This window comes from Scyliorhinus torazame, chromosome 12, assembly GCF_047496885.1.
Source record: "Scyliorhinus torazame isolate Kashiwa2021f chromosome 12, sScyTor2.1, whole genome shotgun sequence".
Classification (NCBI taxonomy): Eukaryota; Metazoa; Chordata; class Chondrichthyes; order Carcharhiniformes; family Scyliorhinidae; genus Scyliorhinus; species Scyliorhinus torazame.
In genome coordinates, this window is record NC_092718.1 from 151,158,428 (window position 1) to 151,171,057 (window position 12,630).

General features: G+C 48.6%; 1 non-coding gene across 1 annotated transcript; it reads right to left on the reverse strand.

The window, feature by feature from the left end:
* Nucleotides 1-5,486: 5,486 nt before the first annotated feature.
* On the reverse strand, nucleotides 5,487-5,669 carry LOC140387569 (U2 spliceosomal RNA). The gene has a single exon (XR_011933908.1). It is a non-coding gene; the product is annotated as a U2 spliceosomal RNA (small nuclear RNA).
* Nucleotides 5,670-12,630: the final 6,961 nt, after the last annotated feature.

The following is a 12,630-nucleotide window of genomic DNA, read 5'->3' on the forward strand; positions in this document are numbered from 1 at the left end:
CAGTACGAAGTCTTACAACACCAGGTTAAAGTCCAACAGGTTTGTTTCGATGTCACTAGCTTTCGGAGCGCTGCTCCTTCCTCAGGTGAATGAAGGGGTATGTTCCAGAAACACACATATAGACAAATTCAAAGATGCCAAACAATGCTAGGAATGCGAGCATTAGCAGGTGATTAAATCTTTACAGATCCAGAGATGGGGTAACCCCAGGTTAAAGAGGTGTGAATTGTCTCAAGCCAGGACAGTTGGTAGGATTTCGCAGGCCAGATGGTGGGGGATGAATGTAATGCGACATGAATCCCAGGTCCCGGTTGAGGCCGCACTCATGTGTGCGGAACTTGGCTATAAGTTTCTGCTCTGCGATTCTGCGTTATCGCGCGTCCTGAAGGCCGCCTTGGAGAACGCTTACCCGGAGATCAGAGGGACCCGCGACAACGCAGAATCGCAGAGCAGAAACTTATAGCCAAGTTCCGCACACATGAGTGCGGCCTCAACCGGGACCTGGGATTCATGTCACATTACATTCATCCCCCACCATCTGGCCTGCGAAATCCTACCAACTGTCCTGGCTTGAGACAATTCACACCTCTTTAACCTGGGGTTACCCCATCTCTGGATCTGTAAAGATTTAATCACCTGCTAATGCTCGCATTCCTAGCATTGTTTGGCATCTTTGAATTTGTCTATATATGTGTTTCTGGAACAGACCTCTCCATTCACCTGAGGAAGGAGCAGCGCTCCGAAAGCTAGTGACATCGAAACAAACCTGTTGGACTTTAACCTGGTGTTGTAAGACTTTGTACAATAATATATGCAACAGCCATACGTGGCTCACCACATTCACCCCCTGTTAAAAAAAAAAGTCCGGCGGGGGTGAAGTGGACTGACAGGTTCAGTCTCACAGGCGGTCATATTGTCCACTGTGAACGTCGCAGGGTAGGCGCTGGCGTCGAGACCTTCGACTCCGGGAGCACGTCGTCCTCACAACAGGGTCCCGGACAGGGTGACGGCGCAGGGGCGGTGCTAATGGATTCCAGATGAGTTGATGGATTAGATGGGGAGGTAGAAGGAAGTGGTGAGGTGATGGTGGGCGCAGGGGTACCCGCGGGGGCCAGGTCCCTGAGGGAGACTGTTTCCTGCCACCCATCGCAGTGTGTCACGTATGCGTACTGAGGGTTCGCATGGAGGAGGTGAATCCTCTCGACCAAGGAGCCTTATGGCTCCTCACGTGCTTCCGGAGGAGTACCGGCCCAGGAGGCGTGAGCAAGGTAGGAAGCGAGACCCCGGAGATCGACGTCCTGGGAAAGACAAATAGACGGTCGTGAGGGGTCTCGTTTGTGGCAGTACACAACAGTGACCGGATGGAGTGGAGCACGTCAGGGAGGACCTCCTGCCAGCGGGCGACTGGGAGACTTCTAGACTGTAGGGCCAGAAGGACGGCCTTCCAGACGGTAGCATTCTCCCTCTCCACCTGCCCGTTTCCCCTGGGGTTGTAGCTGGTCGTCCTGCTCGAGGCGACGCCCTTACTGAGCAGGTACTGACGCAGCTCATCACTCATGAATGAGGATCCCCGATCGCTGTGAATATAAGTGGGGAAACCGAACAGGGTGAAGATGCTGCGCAGGGCCTTGATGACTGTGGCAGAGGTCATGTCAGAGCATGGGAAGGCGAAAGGAAAATGTGAGTACTCATCAACAACGTTGAGAAAGTACACGTTACAATCAGTGGAGGGGAGTGGCCCTTTGAAATCCATACTGAGGCGTTCAAAAGGGCAGGAGGCCTTCACCAGGTGGGCCTTGTCTGGCCGATAGAAGTGCGGCTTGCACTCCGCACAGAGTTGGCAGTCCCTGGTCATGGCCTTGACCTCCTCTGTGGCGTAGGATAGGTTACGGGCCTTGACAAAGTGGAGAAGCCGGGTGTCCCCTGGGTGACAGAGGTCGTTGTGGATAGCCCATAACCGGACAGCCTGCGTGTTGGCGCAGGTGCCATGGAACAGGGCATCTGGGGGCTCATTGAGCTTCCCAGGACGATACAAGATGTTGTAGTTATAGGTGGAGAGCTCGATCCTCCACTGCAAAATCTTGTCGTTCTTAATTTTGCCCCGCTGCGTGTTGTTGGACATGAAGGCAACCGACCATTGGTCTGTGAAGAGAGTAAATCTCTTGCCGGCCAGGTAATGCCTCCAATGCCGCACAGCTTCCACAATGGCTTGCGCCTCCTTTTCAACAGAGGAATGTCGAATTTCGGATCTGATGCGGTTGAAGGCCAGGCGGGCCTTAGCCATCAGGGGAAAAGTGGTGGACTTAATGAGTTGGCGGGCTTTGTCTGCGTAGTTGGGGACCCACTGGGGATAGTAGGAGAAGAACTCCAAGCACCTTTTCAGGGCCTAGGGGCAGTGGGGGTGGGAGAGTTGCAGGAGGGTGCGCATGCGTTCGGGGTCAGGCCCTAGGACTCCATTTTCCACGACATAGCTGAGGATGGCTAGCCGGGTTGTGCGGAAAACGCATTTTTCCTTATTATATGTCAAATTAAGGAGTCGGGTGTTGCGGAGGAATTTTTGAAGGTTGGCGTCGTGGTTCTGCAGGTCATGGCCGCAGATGGTAACATTATCCAAGTACGAGAACGTGGCCCGCAGCCCGTACTGGTCGACCATTCGGTCCATCGTTCGTTGGAAGACCGAAACCCCGTTGGTGACGCCGAAGGGGACCCTGAGGAAATGGAAGAGACGGCCATCTGTAGCCACTTAAAATGGCTAACTCCCGATTAGAATGGGCAAACCCCGATTTAAAATGGCTGATGGGAAAATCAGCCAACAGGACTCAAACAGACAGCTGCAGGTAAAACAGTGTATTCGCCTCTGGGGAAACCAGACTGAATCGATACCTGCAGCCATCAACATAACAACACCCCAGCCATCTGCATATAAAGTAGCAATCCCGGGAACAATATGCTACAAATTAGTAACACAAAGCCGACCCAAACCTTTCGGCGCCAGCAGGAGCTGACACAAAGAGAGGTAAACGACCACCCCTCGATCAAGGAATCGCTCCAGCATTGGAGAATATCGAACCAAGTCCAATCACTTGGAACCAGGTACAAGGTCCGCCCCGAGAGTCGGGAAGCCCCTGGGGACTATAAGAATAGGGGCCAAGTTCAAATCGACCCTTCTTCCCCCGGCTGCACCCCTTCTTCTCCTCTCCGCACCCTTTGAGGCCCTTCTGCTGACCTTTGACAACAGCCGCAAGAGAACGTAAGTTTTACTCCAACGATCGCTACGAGATAGGCACCCCTGACTCTCGACCTGTACCAGCTTTTGAATCCCGCAGGCTCAGAACCCATTCGAAAGGCCATTCGTTTCCCTGACCTGGTGGGCCATTTCCAAAGTTAAGTATTGGCCTGTTAGTTGTAGGATGTAGCTTAGAAGTAGAATTAATGTATAAGTATTCATTGCTGTATATAATAAATGAGCGTTGATTGAACTCTTACTGAGCGGTGTGTTGGATTATTAATCATTACTCGGACTTGAACCACGTGGCGGTATCCGAAAGATACCTGGCGACTCGAGCAAAGGTTGACAGAATAAGAACAATTAAACTAAGGCTAAAACGAGCAACACATCTGCCTCAAAGGCAGTGTATTGGCGGTCCTCCCGCTGGATAGGGAGCTGGTGGTACGCGGACTTCAAGTCCACCGTAGAGAGGACTCGATACTGCGCAATCTGCTTGACCATGTCAGATATGCGCGGGAGGGGGTATGCATCGAGCTGCGTGTACCGGTTGATCGTCTGACTAGTCGATGACCATCCGGTGTTTCTCCCGAGTCCTGTTGACCACCACTTGTGCTCTCCAGGGGCTAATACTGGCCTCAATGATCCCTTCCCTCAGGAGTCGCTGGACCTCTGACCTGACGAAGGCCTTTTCATGAGCACTGTACCATCTGCTCTGGGTGGCGACGGGCTTACAGTCTGGGGTGAGGTTCGCGAAGAGCGAGGGAGGGGCGACCTTCAGGGTCGCGAGGCTACAAGACGGTGAGAGGGGGCAGGGGTCCCCCGAACATCAGGGTTAGACTACGGAGGTTGCACTGAAAGTCTAAACCTAGTAGGAGAGGGGCACAGAGATGGGGGAGGACGTAGAGTTTGAAATTGGCGTATTCAACGCCCTGTATTGCCAAGTTGGTGGTGCAGTACCCCCGGATCTGCACAGAGTGTGATCCGGAAGCTAGGGATATGATTTGTGAGATGGGGAGGACCCGGAGGGAACAGCGCCTTACCATGTCCGGGTGGACGAAGCTATCCGTGCACAGGAATACCCCAGTACGGGAGCGAGGTCAGTGGCATTTTGAAGATGCCGCTTTGCGGGAGGCTCGAGGTCTTTAATGCATGATTGGAAGACTGGTTCCAGTATGCCGAACGGATGCGGTATTTCTTCCAAACAAATGGTATTGTTGGAGATGACCGATACAAGGTAATACTCCTGACTGCCTGTGGGGCCCCGACATTCAGCATAATCAAGAGCCTCTTGTACCCGGCGGCCCTGGACTCAAGACTCTTAAACGAGCTTGTGGAACCTGCTGCAAATCATTAGGACCCCAAGCTGCCGGTAATAATGCAGAGGTACCAGTTCAATATGGCTGGGCAAACCCCATGGCAATCGGTTATGGAATTTGTGACATGCCTTCGTAAGTTAGCTGAACATTATGACTTCGGCCCATCCCTCCCCAAGATGTTAGAGATCGTTTGGTGTTTGGAATCACCAAATGGCGTCTCTGAGAAAGCTGTTAGCGGAGCTGGTCCTGGACCTGATCAGGACCATAGAACTGTCACTCTCCCGCGAGAAAGCTATTGAATGTCAAGGGGAGGTGATTGGTTTTTCTCTTGTTGGAGATGACTATTGACTAAAGCTTGTGTGATGAAAATATTACTTTCCACGAATAAAGCCAAGTCTGAATGTTCATAGAATCCCTACAGTGCGGAAGGAGGCCATTTGGCCCATCGAGTCTGCCCCGACCCTCCGAAAAAGCATTCCTCCTGTTGTCCAGGTCTTGGCTGCATGCAAGCACAAATTCTTCACTAATAGATTAGTTACAAATGGTACTGAACATTGTGCAATCTTCAGCAACATCCCCATTTCCAACCTTCTGATGGAGGGAAGATCATGGATGGTTGGGGATCTAGGACACTATCCTGCGAAACTCCTGCAACAATTTCCTATCAGCCGGGAAGGGGGCACTAACCTGTGGAGTGTTTTACATTTGATTCCCATTGATTTCAATTTTGATACGGTTCATTGGTGCCACCGTCAAATGCTGCCTTGATGTCAAAGGCAATCACTTTCACTTCAACTCTTGTCCATATTTGGACCAAGGCTGTAATGAGATCAGGAGCTGAGTGGCCTGGTGAATTCAAGACTAAGCATTCCTGAGAAGGTTATTACTGAGTAAGTGCTATTTGATAGCACTTTTCTTTTTTTTTACTTTATCAGAGTTACAAAGCCAGGGCTCAGAGTGTGGTCGGGGCGAACCCCTAATCCAGCTCCTCGCCTGCTCCAAAAACCAATTCAAATTCAAATTCAATCCAATTCATGGTCCCCACAAGAGGGACATACCAGATCTGAGCCTAAAAGGCAGAGCAGATAGTACACTTGAACTTGGCCAAAAGGCCGAGAAGCGATTTTGATAGCACTGTTGACGACCCCTCTCAAACTATTATTTGAGATTAAACTGGTGGTAATTGGTCATTTTGGATTGCCCTGTTTTTGTGGACAGGACATAACCTGGGCAATTTTCCACATTGTTGGGTAGTGTTGTAGCTCTAGTGGAACAGCTTGGCAATGAGCACCGCTAGTTCTACAGTATGAGTGCCCCGTACTATAACTGGGATATTGTCAGGGCTCCCATCCTTGGCGTTTTCCAGTTCCTTCAGCTATTTCCTCATAACACTTATAGAGAATTGAGTCTTTTCAAAAATGGCATCTGTGACGGTGGGGACATCAGGAGGAGGCCAAATGTATCATCCACTCAGCACTTCAGGCTGAAGATGTTTACAAATACTCAACCCTGTCTTCTGCACTGATTAGCTGAGCTCTGCCATTATTGAGGATCGGGATGTTTTTGGAGTTTCATCCTGTTTTTTTAAATTGTTCTCCACCATTTATGACTGGATATGGCAGAACCTGCAGAGCTTAGATCTGATCTGTTGTGCGATTATGTATCTCTGTCACATGCTGCTTTCAGTGTTCAGCATGTGTGTAGTTTCACCAGGTTCGAATTTTATTTTTTAGCATGCCTTGGAAAGGGTCCAGAGGAGGTTCACAAGAATGATCCCTGGAATGAAGAACTTGTCGTATGAGGAACGGTTGAGGACTCTGGGTCTGTACTCGTTGGAGTTCAGAAGGATGAGGGGTGCTCTTATTGAAACTTGCAGGATACTGCGAGGCCTGGATAGAGTGGACATGGAGAGGATGTTTCCACTTGTAGGAAAAACTAGAACCAGAGGGCACCATCTCAGACTGAAGGGACGCTCCTTTAAAACAGAGACGAGGAGAAATTTCTTCAGCCAGAGGGTGGTGAATCTGTGGAACTCTTTGACACAGAAGGCTGTGGAGGACAAATCACTGAGTGTCTTTAAGACAGAGATCAATAGGTTCTTGATTAATAAGGGGATCAGGGGTTATGGGGAGAAGGCAGGAAACTGGGGATGAGAAAATATCAGCCATGATTGAATAGCGGAGCAGACTCGAGTGGTCTAATTCTGCTCCTATGTCTTATGCCTGGAGCTGCTCCTGTCACGCTCTCCTACACTCCTCATTGAACCAGGGCTGGTCAATTGGCTTGCTGGTAATGGAAGAGTGGGAGAATGTGCCAGGCCATGATGTTAGAATTTGGTTGAATACAATTCTGGTGCTGCTCATGGCTCACAAACCCCTCATGGATGTCTGGCTTTGAGCTGCTAGACATGTTGTTCATTTGTTCATTTTCAGATTATAAACTCAATTCACTGTTCTTGATTTGCAAGTTACTTTGTTCAGAATTGGAAGAGCAGCTGTCTGCAGCTCTCCATGAAAAGGGGAGCTGTGGCGGGAACAGTAAAGTTGGCTCAGTTTTCACAATGGCTCAGTAGACATGGGGAATTTCTGGCTGGACCTCAGAAAGTGTCCTTTGAATACCCTCCAGTAACAAACCTGTTGGACTTTAACCTGGTGTTGTGAGACTTCTTACTGTGCACACCCCAGTCCAACGCCGGCATCTCCACATTATGAGGTAGGTGAGCACAGCTCTCTGGAGTAATGGGGAATGCACTCCTCACTTTAGCATTGTACAGAACCATTACACTTTGACAGATGCTTCCTTCTGGGATTTCACAATTTACCTGGCAGGTGTTGATAGATGTGGAACTGTGCATCTTCACCAGATTGAAAAATTGTGATCAGTGCTGAGCCTGGGCCAGGAAGTGCCTGTTAGAATATTTAATTCAATATCAAATCAGATACAGAAAGCGAAATTGCAAATAAAAAGTAAAAGAAAAATCATTGAAATGTTTTTATAATTTTTAACTTTCAATGATAATTTAAAATCTAGAAGGAGATGCCACACTTGTAAGACTTAATTTTTAATATCAGGGACATTATTCAACAGTAATTAAAACTTATCAAAGGGCGGCGCAGTGGTGAGCACTGCGGTCTCACGCCGCTGAGGACGCGGGTTCAATCTTGGCCCCAGGTCACTGTCCGTGTGGAGTTTGCACATTTTCCCTGTGTTTGCGTGGGTCTCACCCCCACAACCTAGAGATGTGCAGGGTAGGTGACTAAAATTGCCCCTTAATTGTAAAAAAAATAATTGTGTACTCTAAATTTAAAAAAAAAATAAAACTTATGTGTGGAGACAATGGAGAAGCCCTAATCTTTTCTGGTGAGTTTAATGGATATCTATAAATTAAGTACAGCACTTCAGACAGCTGAAGAATTTCAATGTCAAGTCTCAGGCAGCTTTTATCTGGTTATAACTATGGCGGTCAATATGGTCGCCTTCCTTAATCCTAATTATGTTTGCTTTAGAGTCGCCAGGTATCTCTCGATACTGCCACAAGGTTCAAACCCGAATACTGATCAAAGAGCCAATACACCAGTTAGTTAGTTCAAAGTCAATACTATTTATTTACACACACAGTAATATCTACTCATGCACAAAGTACTACAAACTAAACTATCTCTATTGCTAACGCCTATACTTCGGGTGCCCACTCAGTCAGAGGAACAATGGCCGATGTTCAGATCTGAGGCTGCTGGGTTCGAAGTGGTACAGGAGAACAGTTAAGGTCGTCCGTCTGGTAGCGAGCATTGACCTTGGACTTACTTGCTTCTGGTGCAGCTGGTGGATCGGTCTCCGCTTTGAGAGCCAAATCCAAGAGAGCGATTCTCTCTTGGGGGTTTCTTCTTGTATCCGGAGGGGTTTTGCGCGCTTTTAGGCGGGTCTTAAACTTGGCCCCAATTAATTGGGCCGCTTCTTGATCACTGGTATTGATCTTGACCAATAAAAGGGTGGGTGCCCTGATGGCTGGGCGTGTCTTTGGTGGCCGTTGGCCTGGCTTTGTTTGTGCTTTCGGTTTGGGGAACTGGCGCCAGGATGTCTGGAGCAGTATTGGTTGCTTGAGTGTCTTTTCTTTGTTCCCGGAGATGGGCCATCAATATGTTAATTGGCCTATAGTTTCAGCTCCGTCTGGGAGCTGTCTTTCCAATATGCATACAGGCTCTGTGCCTGCTTGCTTTCTTAACATTGTCCATAGTTCCCTACAGTCTTGCGAGCGTCCATTTTGTATTCTGGAAGTGACCATCCCAGATGGCTACACTCCCTCCTTGCGAAGTGTGAAGGATCATATTACTGCATCTTCTTTGTTCTCCTCCTAAGTCAGGCACCCATAAGCAAGGACAGGTGCTACACTACTCTGCCCTATGGATTGGAACGTTTACCTAAATTACTTTATGTACACACATCATTATAAATTCTACGTGGCGCTATGACATTCAGGCATGCATTACAAAATAAAAACACGGGAACCTCTAACTATCCTTAACTAAACTATTCTTAATCAATGAAAAGCATGTATAACATTTTAAACTATATACAGTAGCAGCAATACATGTCCCTCTGGCTTGGCAGTCAAGCACAGAGTTTTACATCTTTATTAGAACAAACAAACACAAAAAAACGGTAGATGCACTTTAATTCACTTAAAGAGAGTGGGGGTTTGTTGAAGTCCGTAAATAGAGGATCTGAATTTGTATACCGGAGTGCGGGGAGGCTTTCCTCCGCCATTTCCGAAGCCTTAGTGTCTGAGCGACACTGCAGAATATTGCAATTACTAACAGCGCTTCTACAACGTAGGACAGGGAATACCAAGTAATGAACTTGTCACACCAGGTTGGTGTATCAGTTGCTATCTCTGGGTACAGTGTATGGCAGGGGTGGGAAACATTCACTGCCTGTGTGGTAGGGGTCAGGGGGTTCGCGTCCACGCGCAACTGTAGGGATCCCGCGAAGATCCAAATGTAGACCATGATGGTTGTCTTCATGTTCGTCTTCTTTCTTTCGTAGTCCTCGTGAGGCTTCTGTGGTTCCGGATTTCTGTGGACACAAGCATAATATCTGTTATTATCTTGCTTAAGATCTCGTATGTCTGTCTGTCCTTTTTTTGCCAATCACCCATTATAATTGGTCACCATCTGTGACTCCCTCTTTTTTTTTAAACCACATATTTGGGACAAGACATCCGAGAAAAAAATACTGATACAGCCCGAGCAGTCTCACAGCCTGTGCGATCGATGCGGTGAATGTACCATCCCAGTGTTTGAGGATGTAAATAGCATATGGGAAGCAACCTAAGGGTAAGACAAACAAAGAGTTTTGAATTAAAAGTTCCAAATGGGGTGTGTATGGGCCGCAGCGGGTAAGAATGGGTGGAGTCCCAGGGTCAGACGGTGACCAGTGCCGTATGTGCTCTACCCGAGCGTAGCTGACCAGATGGGGATCCTCAGGCAGGGCGGGGACCAGTGCCGTTTCGCCACTGCCTGAGTGACCGGGCAAGAACGGTAAGAATTTGTGTTTGCCGTGGATGTTTCCCCTCGTGATTACCTTCAAATCAGGAGAGTAGTTATGATCGGTTATCTGCCGACAAACTTGTTCCTTTAACTGCCAGTGGGCGTTAAAAGAGTGGTGGTGTGGGGCCATGAAAAACTTTAAGTGGACAAGCAACATTTAACATACACAGTAACAAATGTTTACCGCAACACAATAGCATAACAAAAATCGTGCAGGTTCCATCAGAAAGGACACCGTAACTCTCCATCGGTTCCTTTTTACCGTCATCTGGACACCTCATTGCTCTGTAGTGAACAGAGTCGCAAAGGGGCTCGTTTGGTGAGAGTCAGACTCTAAGTCATCATCTTCTCCCGGTTGCCATACTCGTGACTGGAGCAGTTGCTTGGGCGAATTGGGGTCCATCTCATCGTTCCGGATGAGCCTGAACGAATTGTCTCGGTGCCAGTGTTTTGTGTCGAGGTTGGAGCTGCTAAGGGGCAATCCATAATCGTCGGGCGGTGGGTCCGGATCAGGGGCTTTAATGTACGTGATCTCAAAGGGGTCGCTGGAATCTTGTTCAGAGTTGCTGGGAGTGGGGCCTGGTGCAGGGGTGTAATCGTAGCGTGGTGTGCTGGGGCTGTCGCCATCGCTGTCGCTGCTGGTTGGAGGAAGGGAGAGGTGGAGTCGTGCCTCTGGAGGAGGAGTCGTAGTCGTGTCTGAGGATGGGCTGGACTGGTTGGGGGAGGGTAGGCAAGATCGTTCAAGGGCGGGGCGTGTTCATCTGCTGCTGCAAGTGAGATGTGGTGTGAATGGTTGTTCTGCGAGCCATAAGCCTTAAGCTGGTTTATGTGGAACCATGCAGACTTGCCATTAGGATGTGTGCTTTTGTATCCAGAGGGGCTGACTTTATCCGAGATGGAGTACGGTCCGGCAAATTTGGGGGAAAGGAATGAACTGGGGTTGTATAGGGATAGCATGACTTGCTGGCCTACTACAAACTCTGTGGCGTGTACTGTCTTATCAAAGCAAACTTTGCTTTGCTTCTTGCGCGTCCCAAGCCTAACAGTTGCTGCAAGCTGGGCTGCTTTTACATTCTGTATAATCTGTTGAACTGCTTTCTCATGGGTGAGGGCGGTGACTGTGGGGTTGGCCAAATCCAGTCCCAACAAATATTCTGTCCCTTTCATGGAGCGTCCGGTCATGAGGGTGTGGGGGGTGTATCCTGTCGACGTGGATACCGTGTTTCTTATGAACATCAGTGCAAAGAGGAGAACTGTGTCCCAGGTGCTGTTGTGTTGTTGCACTATTTTTCTGAGAGTCGCTTTTAAAGTCCTGTTCATTCCTTCCACTATGCCGCTTGACTGGGGGTGGTACGCAATGTGGAATTTCTGTTTGATTCCGAAAATTGTAAGGACATTTTTCATAACTCGTCCTGTAAAATGGGAGCCTTGGTCGGACTCTATGCTGCGGGGAAGTCCCCATCTTGTAAAGATGTGCTGAGTGAGGATCTTGGCTGTCGTTTTAAGCTGTGTTTGTTCTGGATGGAAAGGCTTCCACCCATTTTGTGAAGGTGTCGATGACCACCAACACATATTTAAAACCATTCCTGCAGGGGGGTAGGGGTCCTATATAATCAATTTGCAAGTTCGTCCACGGGCCATTAACGGGACGGGTATAGCTAAGCTGACCTTTCCTTGCATATCTGTCCGGATTGTTCTGGGCACAGATTAAGCAGTTCTCAATGTAGTGTGTCACATTGGCTTTTAAATCGGGCCACCAGCAGAGAGGTCTGAGGTGGGCGAGGGTAGCTTCTGTGCCTTGATGTCCATGGTTGTCATGGAATTGGCAAATAATCTGATTCTTGTCCTGGCTGGGGACTACATAAATTCCATCTTTTAAAATAACACCGTCACGTGTTGTCAACGCGTTTTTGTACTCATCATAGGAGGCTGGGAAGTTGCATTTTAAAACTTCCCTGAGCTGTGCATCTTCTTTTTGGGCCTTTGCTAAATCTTGAATGTTGGTCTGTGAGACCTGAACCACGTGCTTTGGGGCGCTCTCGGGGGGTTCCAAAGGTGACCGTGTCCGGAACCTGCCTTTGCTAGGGCGTCTGCCTTAACGTTACCAGGGGGGGAAGAACGATGGTGACTACGGACTTTAATATTGCCATATTTCTTATCTTTGGCTGTATTTTGGATATGCCGGAGTAATGGGACTGAGGGTAGGGGTTTTCCGTCTGCGGAAACGAATCCTCTAGATTCCCACAGGGGTAGGAATTCTGTCAAACTGTTGCAGACATATAAACTGTCAGAATATATGTCGGCTGGGGTCGGGAACAAGTCGGTGTGCTGTACAATATAAGCTATGGCTGCTAGTTCTGCTGCCTGTGAGCCTAAATATCCTGGCAATTTCAATGATATTTCTTCAAGGGCGTGTCCCTGCGCGTCCGCTACATAAATACCGCAACCGGTAATCCTTTTTCCGTTTAAAATTGTGGAGGAGCCATCCACATAAATCCTAAGGGGTGCACATATGTCTGTGGGCTAGGGTCTCTGGGGT